Here is a 16,318-nt window from a genome sequence, read left to right as displayed (position 1 = left end):
CTCTTCTCCCCAAGCCAACCCAACCTACTCCCCTCTCCTCCCCCCCGCCCCCGGCCCCTGGGAAATAAACCCAAAGGCCGGAGGTAGAAGGGGCGACATCCTGGCCCGGGCTCCGCTTTCTGAAGCCTATCGGGGCCCGGAATCCACCGGGGCCAGCTGGTCTCTTCTGTTGGCCGGGGGAAGAGGGGAGAGCGCCGTTCGTGGCCAATAGCAGGGCGGGGACGTGAAGAGAGCCGGAATTCGTGAGGGGCCGCAGCAGTCAGACGAGGGTCTAGGAAAAGGGAGCCGAGAGCCTTCTTCCAGGTTACAGAGGCGTGCGGAGGTCGAGAAGAAGCGCCTCGCGCGCAAACTCGTCCACCTATCCCTCGGTACCGCCCAGCCGCACCAGCAACCCGCCGCCTAAGCGGAAGGCAGCGCGGATCAGGGCCCGGCCCAGGGCCCGGCCCAGGCCGGCGCATGCGCCGCAGCCCCTCCTCCGCTCCGGGCCCCCTCCCCTCCCCTCCCCTCCCCTTCCTCTTCCCCGCGGGTGTGGGGCGGCGGCGGCGGCGGCGGCGGCGGCGGCGCGGTGACGTCAGGGCGTTGGGGCAGCTCCTGTGACAGACGGAGCTGGAGCGGCGGGGCGGCGGCGGAGTCCGGCGGCCGAGATAGCGAGTGAGCGAGCGAACGAGCAGCGACCCAGGGGTCCAGGGAGCGAGAAGGAGAAGGAGGGGAGCGCTCGGGCGCGAGCGAGAGAAACCGCGAGCGCCAGGCTTGGGCTCGAGCCCCGGAACGGCTGAGGAGCCCGCCCGCTCCCCTCCCCTCCCCCTCCCCGGGACAGGGCCCAGCGCGCCATCCTCCCCCTCCCTCCTTCCCTCCCTCCCTCCTTCCTCCCTTCCCTCTCCCTCTCCCCCTCCCCCGCCGGTGGATGGGAGTGAAGGACGGAAGAGGCCCTGCGGAGGCGGCGGTGCAGCGCTCCGGTAAGGCGGCAAGGGTCTGCGCCCTCCCCTCTGTCTTCTCCACCGCGCTCCGGCGGGTGCGGGCCGGGCCCGGCGGCCTGACGATGTGGCTGCGCCGGTCCCCTCCCTCCCATACTCCCCTCCCCCTGCCGCCGCCTCCTTCTTCTTCTCTTCTCGCTCTCAAAATGGCGGCCGCGACGGCCGTTGAGTGAGAGACACGGGAGGAGGGGGGACAGGCCGGGGAGGGCGCTGCCCTCGCTCCCCTCCTCCCTGGCTCGGGTTCGGGGGGTGCCAGGGCCGCCGCGGTTCCACCCGCGGCCCTCCCCGGGAAGGGATCGCCCTCCTCCCTTGGTGACTTAGCAAGAAAAGTATTCTTGGGTAGGAAGGGCGTGGAGAGCAGGTCTCTCTCTGATCTTGGGGAAAGGGTTCGGCCCTCCTCTCCCCCGCCGCGGAAGGCGAGCTCCGCAGTCCCCACCCCACCCGCGGCTGGCGCTCAGGGACCGGGCTCAGCCCCAAGCCGCCTCGGCACCCACAGGCCTTCAGGCGTTCCGTCCCCCACCTGTCCTTAGGATGGGGTTGACCTGAGAACGATGGTCCAGCCCTTCCCTGGTCCCCCTGTGCAGTGGTCCAGTCTCTGCACCCACTGAGGAGGAGCGGCCCGACCCACCGAACCATCCGCAGCACCCACCCACCAAATCAGGCAGGATTTTCTTTTCTGCCACCGGCTCCTTCAACGGGAGTTGCCTTTTGACGTTACAGCACTGAGCTTCGAGGCCCTCAGCCATTCTCCTTCTAATCTAATCTCCCCACTCATTTAGGAAACGCAGTGCCTTCCGTAGCTCCCAGGTGAGAAAATGCCTTTGAGGTGGTGGGCAAATTTTAACTCTACCTCTCTAGACAGAAGAGTGGAGAGGAGGAGGAGGTTTTCAATATCTGAGATAAGACAGAAAGGTGCCTTGGCTTTATTTGTGATTCTGCTTTTCTTCGGTGACTTAGCAAGAAACTCCTTGGGACCAGGGCAGGAGATTTTCTTTTGGGGTTGGGGTTTGGGTCCAATTTATATCAATCCTTTGGTTAAGAAATTGTGCTTTGGAAGCGAAGAACCAGATTTGTGGTTTCGTTCTCAATGGGCGATGTCATGCCAAGGTCCCCCCCTCCCCCTTTACTTAAGAGGCAGTCGGGAGAGAATAAAGATATTACTGATATTCCGACGTTTACTTTAACACACAATCCTTGAGATTTATAACGTTTTAAAGGCTAAACAAAAAATTTGTGCCATTTTTGGTAATTCTATTTTTGTTGGGAGGTGGGATCGTTTTGTGTGAATTTCATTTTGAGGCTAGGGCGGAGGAGACAGTGCTTGGGCCTTTCATACCAGTAATGTCATCCCTCCCCTTTTGCTACAGTAGTATTTGCTTGAAAAAAAATTTTTTTTTTCTTTTTTGCTGCAGCAGAGCTTGATTGCTGCAGGGTCCAGTCTTTTAATCGGGAAGATTTCCCGGTTGGGTATGTCGGTAGTGATATAGTGTTGAATATATTAAAAGCTGTTACTTAAAAAATTATGATTTGGGTCTAAGGCATTAGCTAGCTTTTAATCTCTCATGGGTATCTTTCAGGACACAGTTTTGCAAAATAATTGGCAGTTGCAAATTGCAGTTTTTATTAAAGCAGAAGAGTAATCTGTGTTTAGGGTGATTTATTCTTTCATGTTCTATTATAAATGATCATTGTTTGGATTGTTCACAAGGGGAGGGTCTCCTAAATGAAACAAAGCTGTTATTTTTATAAACCAGAATGGAACTTAATTTTTCACAAAATATTTCTGTATATCTTGATTTTGATGGAGTTAGCCCTATTTCGGTGCCTCTCCCACACCTTTTTTAAAAATGGGCTAATATTTGTGGTTGCTGTGAACAGCCATTGAGCCGAGGAGACTGGGTGGAGTAAGAGAGCAGAAGCTGTGAAATGCTAGATTGCCCTTTCATAGCATTTTTCTCTTGCTTATGTTTTGTAAGGTTATTTGATGCTAATTGGTACTACAACAAAGGCGTTTCTCTGTAGTAAATCTTAAAATCTCGTGTTTTTAGTTTCCACCTTTTTTGCAAGGTGGGTATTGAATGATTGGGGTAAAAAGCAATGTCCCTGCTCTAAAGCGAATACTTATTGTCTCTATGTATCTGTACATATACATACACACACACATATATATACACACTTCTTAATGTTTTTTATTGTTTTAGTTAAGTAAGTGTAGATTAACGAATGCCAGAAATATTTGGCAAAAAATAGTAGTAGGAATATTGCAAAAATCTAATGAGAACATTGCAGATGTTTTCTTTAACTTTAGTTTGCATTTAAACAGTAAATCTGTGATTTTTAAATAATGAACATCAAAGTGAGTAAGAAAGGATAAGATAATTTGTGTTAAATGCTCTTTATATGACCCTTTCTCTTGTGTTGTCCTTTGGAAGAGACCTTTCAGTAGGGTACTACTGTAAGAGAGGGTAAGTCATTTTAATGTCTTGTATCAAGCATTCATGTGAATAGATGTTCTCAGAAGAATGTCAAATTCATGTTGTAAATGTGATTTTGATGGGCCTTATGACTTTGTCAGTGTATGATATATTTTTACATTTTTGTTATTTTTAATGTGATTAGAAAGTAGAAGGGTTCATGTGGTGAGGAATGAGGTTAGTATGATAATTCACTGTGTTATGTGTCTAACATATCCCCACCCCTAGTATTTGTAGCTATAAAAGCATACTAAGAGCTGAGATTTTTCAGTAGATTATTAGTTGATTAGGAGTTTAAAATAATTTGACTTAAGTAAGAGAGCTTTTACTTCTAAATGTGTATCTATGTGTGTTTCTGGTACATGTGGCAGAATCTTTTGCTTAATTTGGAGAGCAGTTTTTAAAATTCTTCGTAATTCTATACTTATAAAACTTCTAATGAGATTGGGATGGATTAATTTTTTAGTAGACTTACTTGGTATCTTTTTTTCCAGATACAATTACTCTGGTATATAAAAGATTTAGAGATGTTTCTGGAAGGGAAAAATCAGTATCTGATAATTTTTGGTTTTCCAGCTAGAATATCCGTGTTTCATTGTCTATATTTTTTCAGTGTAAATGTTGCTCCCTCTTATGCAATAAATAATACTGTATATATGACTTTACCTTATGCCTCATATTTTCAGTGTCCAAGAAAAAATAGTACCTTACTTTTTGTTTACCTGTGGTTCATATTATTCAGAATTTGTCATCTTAATCTCAATAGGTAAGCCATAGAAACTGTGGCAGTTGTCAGCATTAGGATGGAGATATCTTAAAAAACAAATCCAAAGCAAAATTTTAGGGCAATCAGAGTGAATTTTCCAATTCTTCCCATTGAGTTCTAAAGCAGTGAGTCATGCACTCTTTTGCCAAAGGGACTTGAGGCTCAGTTGGTTTTAAACCACGCCTGTCATGTCCGCTGTGGTCCTAAAAGAGATTTTTTTACTTGGTCGTAAGTTTCTGTTGTGAAAATATTTCATTATGATGGGTAATCTGTTTTTATGCACTTTAGAGAGAGAGAAATAGTTAAAGTGGGAATTCTTTGCCACTTTTACTATACAACTTTTTTTTACTTTAAAAGTTGCTCTATTTAAAATAAAACTAAACAAAAACAAACAAAAAAACTGATGATATAGGGACTTCTGAAAAGAAATAGCAAACCTATTCTCCTCAAGATGCTTAGCTGTAGAGTGAATCTTAGTTGCTGAAGGCCAAATGTTTTGAGAAATCTGTATTTCATGAAGAAAGATGCCATATTACATAAGCCTAACAGGTAACTGCAGTGAAGGCTTTTTGAATTGTTTTAGCTTTGTTGCTGGTTGATATGGCATGTTGGCTAGTCATTTAAGTGGAACCTTAGTTTAACTTCTGCTGTGTGCATAATATTTAACCTTGCCACGGCAGTTACGAATTTTAATTGATATTGGTGAAATGCTTTATAGTCATTGGATGCAGGTATCATAAGGGCTTATTATTTTGATTTATTGTTTTCTCTTTAAAAGTTGGTGGCTTTTAGTTGAAACTTACCTAGTTAGGATTGATCTGTGGATTTGTCAAGGATACTTCTGGAAAAGTATCCTCTAAAGTTATCGTCATCTAACATTGTTGTAAACATTTTCCTAGAACTTTGTTAATATATTGAACATGGCATTTCATTTGTTCTGTCAGCTACTTTTTGAGATAGAGTAGTATTTTTTATGGATGAGAGAACTAAAATTCAGAGAATTTCTTTTCCCAAGGTCATATGTTGGGTTAGTAGCTAGAATGAGGTAAATATTGTAGTCAGTGAATCACTTGGGTATTGCCTTGCATGATCAAACAAACATTCCTTTTTCTTTTGACAAAATGGACTCTTTTCATAACTACTTTTATGTTTGTTAATTTCTTTTCTAAAATGGTGAAAACTGGTGGCATTTATTGCCTGCATCATTTAAATTGGCATTTATTAACATGGTCTTGTATTGTAACTATTTTGCTTGCATAAGGCATTTGAATAGGGACTTCCAGAAAATGCCTAATACTGCTTTATAGTAATATTAATAAGTAAATAAATACTTGCTGCATACATACAAGTAGTAGTAATAATATCAGTAAATCAATATTAAATCTTTTAAATACATACAAGTGGTATTAATAAGTAAATAAATACTTTTTGCATTTGATTGAATATGGGGTTATGTGAAAGGAAATGAGATATCTTATAGTTCTTTGTAGTGGCTAACTTCCAGTGATCTCTCTGGAATTAAGGTGAAGGAGGAAAAAGTGTTCATACTTCCTTTACAGAGATTTTATGTTGTCCCAGGAACAGAGTCATACTTACGACATAGTTGTTTCAGGGCCACAAAACTCTCACCTATAAGAAATGAATTAACCCAACTGGATAAATTTCATTTGCGTTTCTGTTCTTTGCATTTTGATTTGCTGGTCCTTGAGCGCTTATGTGCTGACAAGAATTACTGACAGTTAACTGAGGCTGTTAAGAAATTTTCTGAGAGACTGTCTTTTGATAACAGTGAAATTAAGAATCTGGGAAATTTTTAAGGAATTTAATTGAAAGCTTATGTTATTAAGGATTTGCATGTTGTGGATTAATTCACTTTTAATCTGCGGCAAAGATAAAAGGATATGTTTTATGATTTTAGTATTTTGTATGCATAAGGCATATATTTTATATTTTCATCTTCCCTTCCATAGTTGTTTTTATTTTATCAAAAATATACTGACTGCAGAAGAAGGGAAAGTGAAGATAAAAGAGTCAATTGTATTGGGAATTCCTTGGTGGTCCAGTGGTTAGGACTCTGCGCTTTCACTACCGAGGACCTGGGTTCGATCCCTGGTGGGGGAACTAAGATCCAACAAGCCATGTGATGTGGCCTAAAAAAAAAAAAAAAAGTCAATTGTATTGATTATTATTATAATTTTTTTTTTTTGGTTAACTTATTTTTTAAGGGTGGGAAAAAGCTGTACATTTAGCATTATCAGAGAAAATTAAATAAAGCTGTTGACTAAAACCAAAAATAAATATTTTAGATTCTAATCCTAACTCCACAATTTATCAGCTATGAGCCTTGAGCAATAAGCCTCAGTTTCCTAATCTATATATGGATAACGTTGACAGTATGTAACTCATAGGGCGGTTGCTATTATTGGATAAAAGGCCTGTAAACCCTTCAGTAGATATTTTTTTATCGTTAGAGACTTTTTTTGAGGAAGAGAATTAACATACAATTTAATCATAAATAAGCAGTTATTAATACATTAATATAGCTCTTATAGTTTTAAATGTATTTCTTAAGAATTAGTATTAGGGATTCTTTCCCCTTAATCCATTATGTGTATCTGAAACCAGAGATGGCTTCAGAGTTTCTTAGTAGGCAAGAAGTGCTATGTAAATCAATGCCAAATGGACTAATTCCTTTTTTTAATATAAAATTATATTGCTCATAAGCATGGTATTTAAACTGCAAAGTACATTTATATCTTTATTTTAACAAAAACTTTGTACTTTTAAATATTAATTTAAATAATCCCACGTTTTTCCTGTTTTTCTTTCTAAAAAAACCTTTTTATTTTGGAAAAATTTTAGATTTGTAGTCAAGTTGTAAAGATAGTGCAGAGTTCTTGTGTATACCCTGCACCCAATTTCCTCCACTGTTAACATCTTACGTTTCTGTGCTACATTTGTGAATCTTGGTATTTACTATTAGCTAAGCTCCAGACTTTATTTGGATTTCACTGTTTTTCCATTAATGACCTCTTTCTGTTACAGATTTAATCCAGGGTACCACGTTACATTTGGTCGTCTTTTATCCTCACTCTCCTCTGGTCTGTGATAGTTTCTCAGTCTTTCCTTGTTTTTCATGACTTTTACAGTCTTGAGGAGTCCTGGTCAGGTATTCTGTAAAATGTCCTCCACACTGGGTTTGTCTGGTGTTTTTTCATGATTAGATGGGTTATGGGTTTTTGGAAAAAATACCACAGAGGTGAAGTGCACTTCTCATCACATCATGTCAGAGGCTACATGATATTTCATCACTTGGTTAACGTAGTGTTTGCCAGTTTTCTCATAAAGTTATTATTTTTCCTTTCTCTTACTTTATCCTTTGGAAGTGACTCCAGTTCCATGTCGGCGGTGGGGGTGTGTGGGGGGGAGTGTCTGTTTACATATGTTATTTGGAATTCTTCTGTAAGGTGGATTCACCTCCTCTTCCCCATTTATTAAAACAATTTACATCTTTATTTTAACTATCAGGAAAATTTTGTTTAGAATTTTAAATATTATTAATTTAAATAACCCCCAATTTTTTCTAGCTTTTTAAAAAAATAAAATATTTTAACAGTGGTTTGGAGAATAAAGATCCGAGAAGGCCTTTGAAGGAGCTATGTTTAAGTGAATTATATATCCGTCTAGAAATTACTCTGAGAGTAAAGTTCAGTGTTGGGATTTTAGAGAAGAGCTCCACATTTGGGGGCTTGTTTGGAGGGAGACTGCTGTAATCTGAGAAGCAAAGCAAATAGGGTATCTTATTCATTGGTGCTGTGCTAGTATTTGACTCCTCCTTGTTCTTCCCTTTCCCTCAAAAAGCTTGTAAATACTGCAGCAGAAAAGAAAGTATTTTTGACCGATTGGACTCTTATTTTAAAAACAGAACTGGTAGAGCTATGTCCTGAAAGATATTTATTTTACACTAAGGAGAATTTATAACTTGAGTGCACGGTTATTCTTGAGAATTGCAGTTATTACAGTTCTTTCAGTTGTTTTTATATCTTGCCCTTACATTGTATCACTTGTACAGAAAATATCATTGGGCTTCTACTTTTAAAAAAACTTATTCAGTACCATTACATATTTTTGTTTCTCTTTTAAATTTTCATCAATTTTTCTGTCCAGCAAACATTTATTTAGATATATTATATTCTAAGCATTGGGGTTACAAACGTGATTGTTAGCCCTTGCCCTCAAAGATCTTAAAATTTATGAACATGCAAAGGTAGCATAATAGTGCTATAATCAAAATATGTACTTGGTGAGATGAGGGCCCAAAGTTTTCTCTTTTTTTAAAATATTTATTTACTTATTTTGGTTGCACCAGGTCTTAGTTGCAGCACGCAGGATCTTTAGTTGCGTTGTGCGGACTTCTTAGTTGCGGCATGCGTGCGAGATCTAGTTCCCTAACCAGGGATCGAGCCCCGGCCCTCTGCATTGGGAGTGAGGGGTCTTACCCATTGGACCACCAGGGAAGTCCTGAGGGCCCAAAGTTTTCAAGGAGGTCTTCACAAAGATGTTGGTTAAACATTTTTGAAGAAATCTTGTCATGTTGTTTGGGGAGTAATTTGTACCTAGTCTCATGAGTACACCTTGGTTAGTGAGGGACGTTACATGTAGCTGTAGTTCAGTATGGCTGGAGTGATTGGTGAGTACAGAGGAGTGAGAACATTACCCTGATCTGGCCTGTAAAGTGGGTTGGCACATGGACCATCTTCGTTTGCAGACTCCATCTTAGACTCATGCAATAAAAAGCAATAAAAATTCCATGGTGGGGGGCACCAGGGATATCTGCATTGTCAGTAAGCTTCCTAGTTGAGAAGCTTACTGAAACCAGTTTTTACCCTTGAGGTGCCAGAGGATGATTTTAAGTTATGATAAGTGACATCATTAGATTTCCCTTTTAAAAAGGCAACTGTCAGCATTGTGGAAGATGCAGCTGTGGAGTGGATGGAGGTAGATAGACCTGTGGAGACTATTTAAGAGGCAGTTCAGGTTGAATGGATTCGAAAGGGATTGAGTATGTATAAATTAGTAACCAGTTTGATATGGGAAGTAAGAGAAACAAGGAATGAGGAAGGTGAAGAATTGAGGTGTTTTTTGTTTTGGGCTGTTGAGCAGATATGGGTGTTCGGAAGGAGCAAGAAAGAGTTGAGGAGAACCAAGGTTGGGGGAAGTTTTTTTGGTTGTTGTTTGTGTGTGTTTTAACAGGATAACCGTTAGGTGTATTGGAGACTTGAGTTCTAAGATATTTGGTGTTTTCATGTTTTATATGTCTACCAGTGTAATTAATAGTAGAACATTTTTGTTTATTATTTCTTATGACGCATTAAAAATTCATTCTTTCATCAGAGTGTGTTCAGTGCATTCTGTTATAAGAACTGTGCTGAGGTGCTAGAAAGTACTCCAGACAGGGGACAGCAGTAGTAAAATCATAAAGGTCACAAAATGAGGAGAGGGAAGGCATGCATTACAAGGTGCTCAGTGTTACTGGAGTTTGAGCAAAGTGGGGCTTGGTTAGAAAGAAGACTTGAAATGTGGGAAGGGACCAGATCCTAATCAAAGACCTTATAAACTGTGTTAAAGCATGTGGACTTCAGGAAATAGGGAGACAGCATAGTGCAGTGAATAAGGGCCCCAACGGTGGAGCCCAGATGCCTGTGTTCAACTCTGCTGCTTACATAGCTGTGTTACATTACACGCACACACACACAATATATAAAAGCTCGTTATTTAAATTCTCATAGGTAGTTGTGAGGAGTAAATGAACACTTCTAAAACATTTAAAGCAGTGACTAGCATATAGTAAGTGCTATTTAAATATTTGTTAAATAAAAAATAGGGAGCCAATGAAGGGTTGTTTTTAAGTAGGGAAGAGATATGGTCGGATTGTATTTTAAATAGATAATTCTGGGGCTGAGTAGAAGATAGATGTTAATAGGCCAAGGCTAGGTTTAAGAAGACCTGTTGAAATTGGTCCAGTCCAGGTGAGAGACGATGGTGTGAACTGTGGTAGTACTGTTAAGGGTATACAGAGAATAATTCAACAAATATTGAGGCAGTAAACTTGGCAGATCCAGGTAATTGATTGAATATAGAAGAAGAAAGAAAAGAGTCAAGGTTGATTCCAACATAAGATATTATTTCTAAAATTTTTAAAACAGTATTCATTTAAAGTACTTTGGTTCTTAGATGTCCTCTATGCTAGTTATATTTGAGGCTTTGGTGTATATTATGTTGCGTCCATAAAAATGAGAACTAATGGCCTGAGATAGTTTTTAATTTCTCTAAATGTATAGGCCTTTGCTGTTTTTCTCAGTAGGTGGAGAGAAATTTCTCTTTAAAGATCCACTGTTACGTGGAAAACTCTCATTTAGCCCACGTCCAAAGAGCTAGAAAGCTTAAATATTGATTTTTTTATGTTGTTTTTATATTATAACTTTATATTAAGATTTGTGATTATAAAAGTATAGCACCATAGTAATGCTGTAAAAATTTGAAGTGACTGCTGAATCATTAAAGAAGTTAAAATTTGTTAATTCTATTATATCTAATTTTTTCATTGTTTATTCATATATGATAAATAACTTTGATAGGCAGAATATTCATCACCTGTTCATTCCTTTGATAAATCTTAACTCCCCAAATCTAGATTTGTCAAATTTTAAGAATATTTTTTCTTGCCATTCAGTTTTATAAAAAGGGGAAAACTTGGTTGAAATTAGAACTTTCTTGAATTTGAATTTTCTCTAGATTCTTAATGAAATAATTAAATGGATAGGAAATTCAGTGTCCTTATATAGTATTTTAAATCTGAGTCCTGGGTTGTAGTGGTGTACATAGTGTATGATATCTGTCAATTACGCTATTGCAGGGCTCATCAAATCTCCCCACTGAAGACAGTTGAGCGGGATGATATTTAAACTGAATCTTGAATGAATAATTGGAGTGGACATGGGAGAAGGTCGTTTGAGGTAGAGGGAAGAGCAACATATACAGGTACAAAAGCATGAAAAACTATTATGTGTATGCTGGAAAGTAGTTTGCAGAGGGCATTGTAGGGTACATGTGAATATGAGGCTGGAAAGGTACATGTGAGCCAGATTGATAGAGTTTACAAATTCTGTGTGGTTTATAGGCAATTTGGAAGACACAATTTTAAGCAAAGGTGAGCATTATGATCAGATGTGTATTTAGGTAGTTTATGTAGGTGGCAGTGAGGAATACAGATTGGAGTTTGAAGGTCACTTAGGAGGCTTTTTCAGGAAAGAATGATAAGTGCTTGAAATAAGACAGTGACAATGAAGGTTGTTGATTGGAGAAAGGTTTAGGAGGTAGAATTGTGAATGAGTAGTGTGTGATGAGGAGAGGGAAGTATTAGAAGACATCTCAGATTTGTGGCTTGGGTGTCTGGGTGGAATTGAGAAACTGGGCGTCATTAGCCATCCATAGTAGAGAATAAGAGGAGGAATTATGTGGGATATTACGTAAAGTGCCAGATTAATTTTCCTGAACCACGGTTCTCAAGTCACTTTCTTGCCAAAAACCCATTGCCAGGTTTTTACTATATTTAGTCAGCTTTGTATATGAATAAATGCAAAGGGTACCTTACTAGAAACATGGTATTTAATAGATGTTTGTTTAATCCTAAATGGACACTCAAGGTCTTTTCTTTGGTGTCCTAGCTCACTTGCTTATTCTTTATCTTCTTGCCTGCCATGTATCCGGTGATTCAGCCTTATGAAGATACTTTCTGTTCCTTATGGCATTTCACTCTTTACCACTCCCTCCCTTCTCTTTTTCTCTGTGTATCTTCTGACCTATATATCCTTCAAATCTGCATACCAGGTTCTCCTTTTCCAGGCAGCCTTCCCTAATTTTTTTTTTTAACTGAAAGAAATTTTCTTTGAATTCATAATCTTAAGGTATCTACTATTTTTGTCTCTTGTTATAGCTTATATAAAACTTTATCTGATATGTCTTTAATGTATTTAAAGAGCCTAGAACAGTACCTTGCACATAGTACTCAGTAAATGGTGGTTGTTATTATGGTGATGTTAAGATGATTAAAACAAATTGATGTAATAGTAATAGGGCAGTCTGCCTTTACCTTCTGCCTTGTGATGGCAAATCTGATTTGTTCTCTGTCCTTGGACACTAGGAAAGCAGTGTCTCTTTTACATTGATAATGTATGTAGAAGTGCAAAAGGTACTGTGCCGTATCATCTTCAAAGTGAAGTTATTCTCTTTGTACATCTTCACTATTCTAGAACTCTATTGAGGGAAGTAAAATGGTAGACAAGCCCTTAACACTGATTATCTCGTTAAGCTTCACCACAGTTGTTTGAGTAGGTGGTGATGTTAGCTCCAGTTATATGTGGGCAAACAGGCTTAGGAAGTTTGAAGATTTGCCCAAGGTCAGTTTGTAGGTGGGCAAGTTGATATTTGAACTTCCACTATTTGACTCCAAAATTCTACACAGTAGGACCTCAAAAGTGTAGGATTTATTCCTTCATTGCTTTCATATCATTTACATATTCAGCTTGTTTTGAGAGGGCCTATCATGGGACCTATACATAGGAAAGTACTTTTTGTTTTTTCTTCTAAATTTTATTTTACATATTTATAGTTTGTTTATTTTTGTTATGGAATATGTCAACCATGCAGGAGAAGTACCTGCAGTAATATAACAAAATATCCACATAACTACTACCTGAATTAACAGATGTTAACATTTTATCATATTTGTTTTAGAGTTTTTGTGGGGTTTTTGTTTGTTTGTTTTTTAAAGAAATATGGCATTACAGTTAGAGTTGATATCCTCTTTCTAATCCTACTCCCCTCCCTCCCTGTTCCCAGTGGTAAAGTTCTCCTAAAGTTTGTATATATTCTTTTGTTCCATTTTTATACTTTTACTATACATATATGTATCCATAAACAATGTACAATAATGCTTAGAGTTTACATGAATGTTATACTGTATACTATTCTACAACTTGTTTTTTTCACCTAAAAAATGTTTTCTAGATGTATTGGTATATGTAGATCTAGTTTATTATGTTAAAGAATTTCTTATATATGATCATACTATAGTTTCTTTATACCTACAGTACAGAAATAGGCCTTTAGATTGTTTTCAAATTTTCACTGTTACAGACAGTGCTGCAGTGAACATGGGAAAGGTATCTGCAGATAAGATGATAAAATATGTTTTTTGTTTTTTCATTGCAGAGTTTATCTTAAGGTTAATTAAATATTTGTTCTTTAGTAATTTTTATGCTTTGAATTGAATAAATAGAATGAATAATATTGTTGACATTGATTTTAGACCATAAATTCCTAAATTTTGTTCCACTTTCCTCAGTCTGTTCAACTGTTCAAAAACCTGTGTTCAATTCAGTATTGAGCCAGGAGTTGCACACTGGCGGCCTGTAGGACAAACTAAGTGTAAATGCTTGGCCTTGTATCGTTAAAATTTTTTTGAGTCAATATTTTAGAGTTAGGTATTTTGCGTAAAGTCTCTATTTTTGGATTATCCTGAAAAATTAGAAGCTTTGGCAACAGTGGGGCCCACATTTTCCCATGGCAACAGCTGGCCTAAGCTGAGTCACAGCTGCCCTCCTTTATTTTTTTAATTTATTTTTAAAAAATTATTTATTTATTTATTTGGTTGTGCTGGGTCTTAGTTGCAGCAGGAGGGCTCCTGAGCTGTGGCATGTGAACACTCAGTTGCGGCATGCATGTGGCATCTAGTTCCCTGACCAGGGATCGAACCTGGGCCGCCTGCATTGGGAGCGTGGAGTCTTAACTACTGCTCCACCAGGGAAGTCCCACAGCTGCCCTCCTTTAGATGGGCATAAGCTCTCCAGGAAAACATGTTCCTACCACTTCCTGTTACTGTTTATTATTGCCCTTGCACTGTTGTTTATAGTGAAGAAATACTTATCTATTGATGTTTTTATAAAAAATGGGGGGAAAGTGTAGCTAGACAACTGCAATATTCAAGAAAAGTAGAACAGCATATTTCTCTGGAAGTGAAGAATATTGTAATATGATTAATATGCAAACAAAATGAGTCTTGTATGGAAAGATCACAGCCTTGCCTGCTTCACTGGTTTATATTACCTGCATTGTTTTGAGTTTGTGATCTCTGCATTTTGTGCACATAGCTGTGAGGGCTGCCACATAGTGAAGTTGAAAATCAAAAGGATATGAAGGTGGTTTGTAAATCGTGAAGTTTTGTGTGAATGCAAGATATTTACCTGTTCTTTTAGCTGTTATATACACCCTTGTTCCAGAAAGATTTTAAGCAGAGGGGTTGAAACTGGTTTAATCTTCTCAACCATCTTACCTTTCAGCACTGTATTTATTAAGTACCTTATTCAGAGGCTACAAATGGACGGTCGAGGATTTGGATCAAAAATGTGATTTGTCTGCTCAGTGTTTTTGTTTTTAATTCGACTTACTTTAAAAACCCAGTTCTAAAAAAAAAAAAAAAAAAAAAAACCCAGTTCTACCACTGTTGCCTTATTTCTAGCTGATTCACACTTTTACCTGCCTAGTCTCTGTAAGTATTTGATTTGTAACCTATTTAAGGCAATTTATAAAGATGTATAAACTAGAAAATACCACAAATTAAAAACAAAGAGAAAGAAGAAACGAAAACAAAGGGTAAGGATAAAATGGAATGAGAATCTAGGCCAAAAAGGTCTATCACAATGGTCTTGTTGCAGGCAGAGAGCACAGATTTGACTCTGAGCTTTTCTATGAGGTGGCATTTTTCATAAAGTCCTTAAGATAAAAATAAACAGTTCAGAAAGGTAACTAACTTGATACTATCAGACTATAATTTCTCATAGAGAGTCCTCATAAAGAGGATTATGTAATTATCATTTCCCTCATCAACATCTCTAAGGTAGATGGATGTCTAGTATTTAACAGCACTCAATATGGGAAGACCAACCACATCACATGAGAGTCAGTCTGAATGAGTGGGTAGATTGTCCTTTGGTGTCTGACCAATGGATATAGTTTCCCTCAATCCAGTTGTTGATATTTATTAAGAATAAGCTCCTTGACAAGTACCTAAAGTGCAGGTGTTCCATATATCAAACACAGACCATTCATACGTAGGATTTAAATATTTTTGTGAAAACTTAGTTTTACCCAAATAAAACTTGTGGGAGTGCTTGTAGGTTAAGATTCTTCTTAGAATCTGCTACATTCCTGTCTTGTTTGAAGGTGGACAAAGTAGTGTTCTTCCAGAGTATACAAAACTGTTAAAGTCATTAAGAAATAGATTTAAAGAAAAAGGGGGTCAGTACACAACTCTGTTTTATGCTGCTGGAAATTAATTGCTTCAGCAGACCATTCCTGTGAAAATGGACTCCTGGTGGTTTTCAGCATAGATTAAATGTAAGGAGGTATTGTTTTTATTTATGTTTATAACAGATATGGTCTCTTCCCTCAAGAAACATATTAATATGTGACTCTGCCCCTTCTCTCTTTACATGTGCTCGATTCCCCAAGTAAGATTTTTTTTGTTCAACCCTACTGGAACTCAGTGTTTTATGTTGTTACCTTCACTACTGAATCTCTTGAATTCAGTGTTTAAACCACTCTGTTTTCTTACTGATGACTGCCCTTTGTATTTCTCAGTTTGCCATATGTAGCCTCAACTTTTTAGCAATACTGTATTTTTCAGCTGCTTAAAATAATTTTGCATTTGGTTATTTTGTATTCATGTTATATTCAACATATTATTTTCCCTTTCTCTAAAACCTGCCTCAAAAAACTGCCAGTCATTTCCATCTTTAGCCTTTCAGTTTATAAAGCTGACTCAGTCAGTCCTGGGCTCATGTTATATACTTTATCACCTCCTTTCCTTTCTCCACTCTCCCATTTTACTCTAACTAGATTGTACATTCTCTTAGGGGGGTGGATTGCATTTTATTCACCTTTATTTATAGTAAAACCTCATATCACAGAGCCTAGCAGAATAGTCAATGAATGAATTAAAGGATATGTATATATAGCTCACATCTTCAACTATATTGTAAGTT

General features: G+C 38.6%; 1 protein-coding gene across 2 annotated transcripts in view; it reads left to right on the top strand.

Moving 5' to 3' along the window:
* Window positions 1-577: 577 nt before the first annotated feature.
* The window catches only part of PAFAH1B1 (platelet activating factor acetylhydrolase 1b regulatory subunit 1), a 74,478-nt gene continuing 58,737 nt past the window's right edge, over window positions 578-16,318 (top strand). The window contains exons 1-2 of one of the 2 annotated variants that reach the window (XM_061175224.1): window positions 578-956; window positions 11,131-11,255. The gene's annotated coding sequence lies outside the window, so the exon portion shown is untranslated. The remainder of the gene's footprint in view (window positions 957-11,130; window positions 11,256-16,318) is intronic. The other variant, XM_061175223.1, reaches the window with a different exon arrangement.

Source organism: Eubalaena glacialis, chromosome 19, assembly GCF_028564815.1.
Source record: "Eubalaena glacialis isolate mEubGla1 chromosome 19, mEubGla1.1.hap2.+ XY, whole genome shotgun sequence".
Taxonomy (NCBI): domain Eukaryota; kingdom Metazoa; phylum Chordata; class Mammalia; order Artiodactyla; family Balaenidae; genus Eubalaena; species Eubalaena glacialis.
The sequence above is the reverse complement of the archived record's forward strand: the minus strand, read 5'-3'. Positions and strand labels throughout refer to the sequence as shown.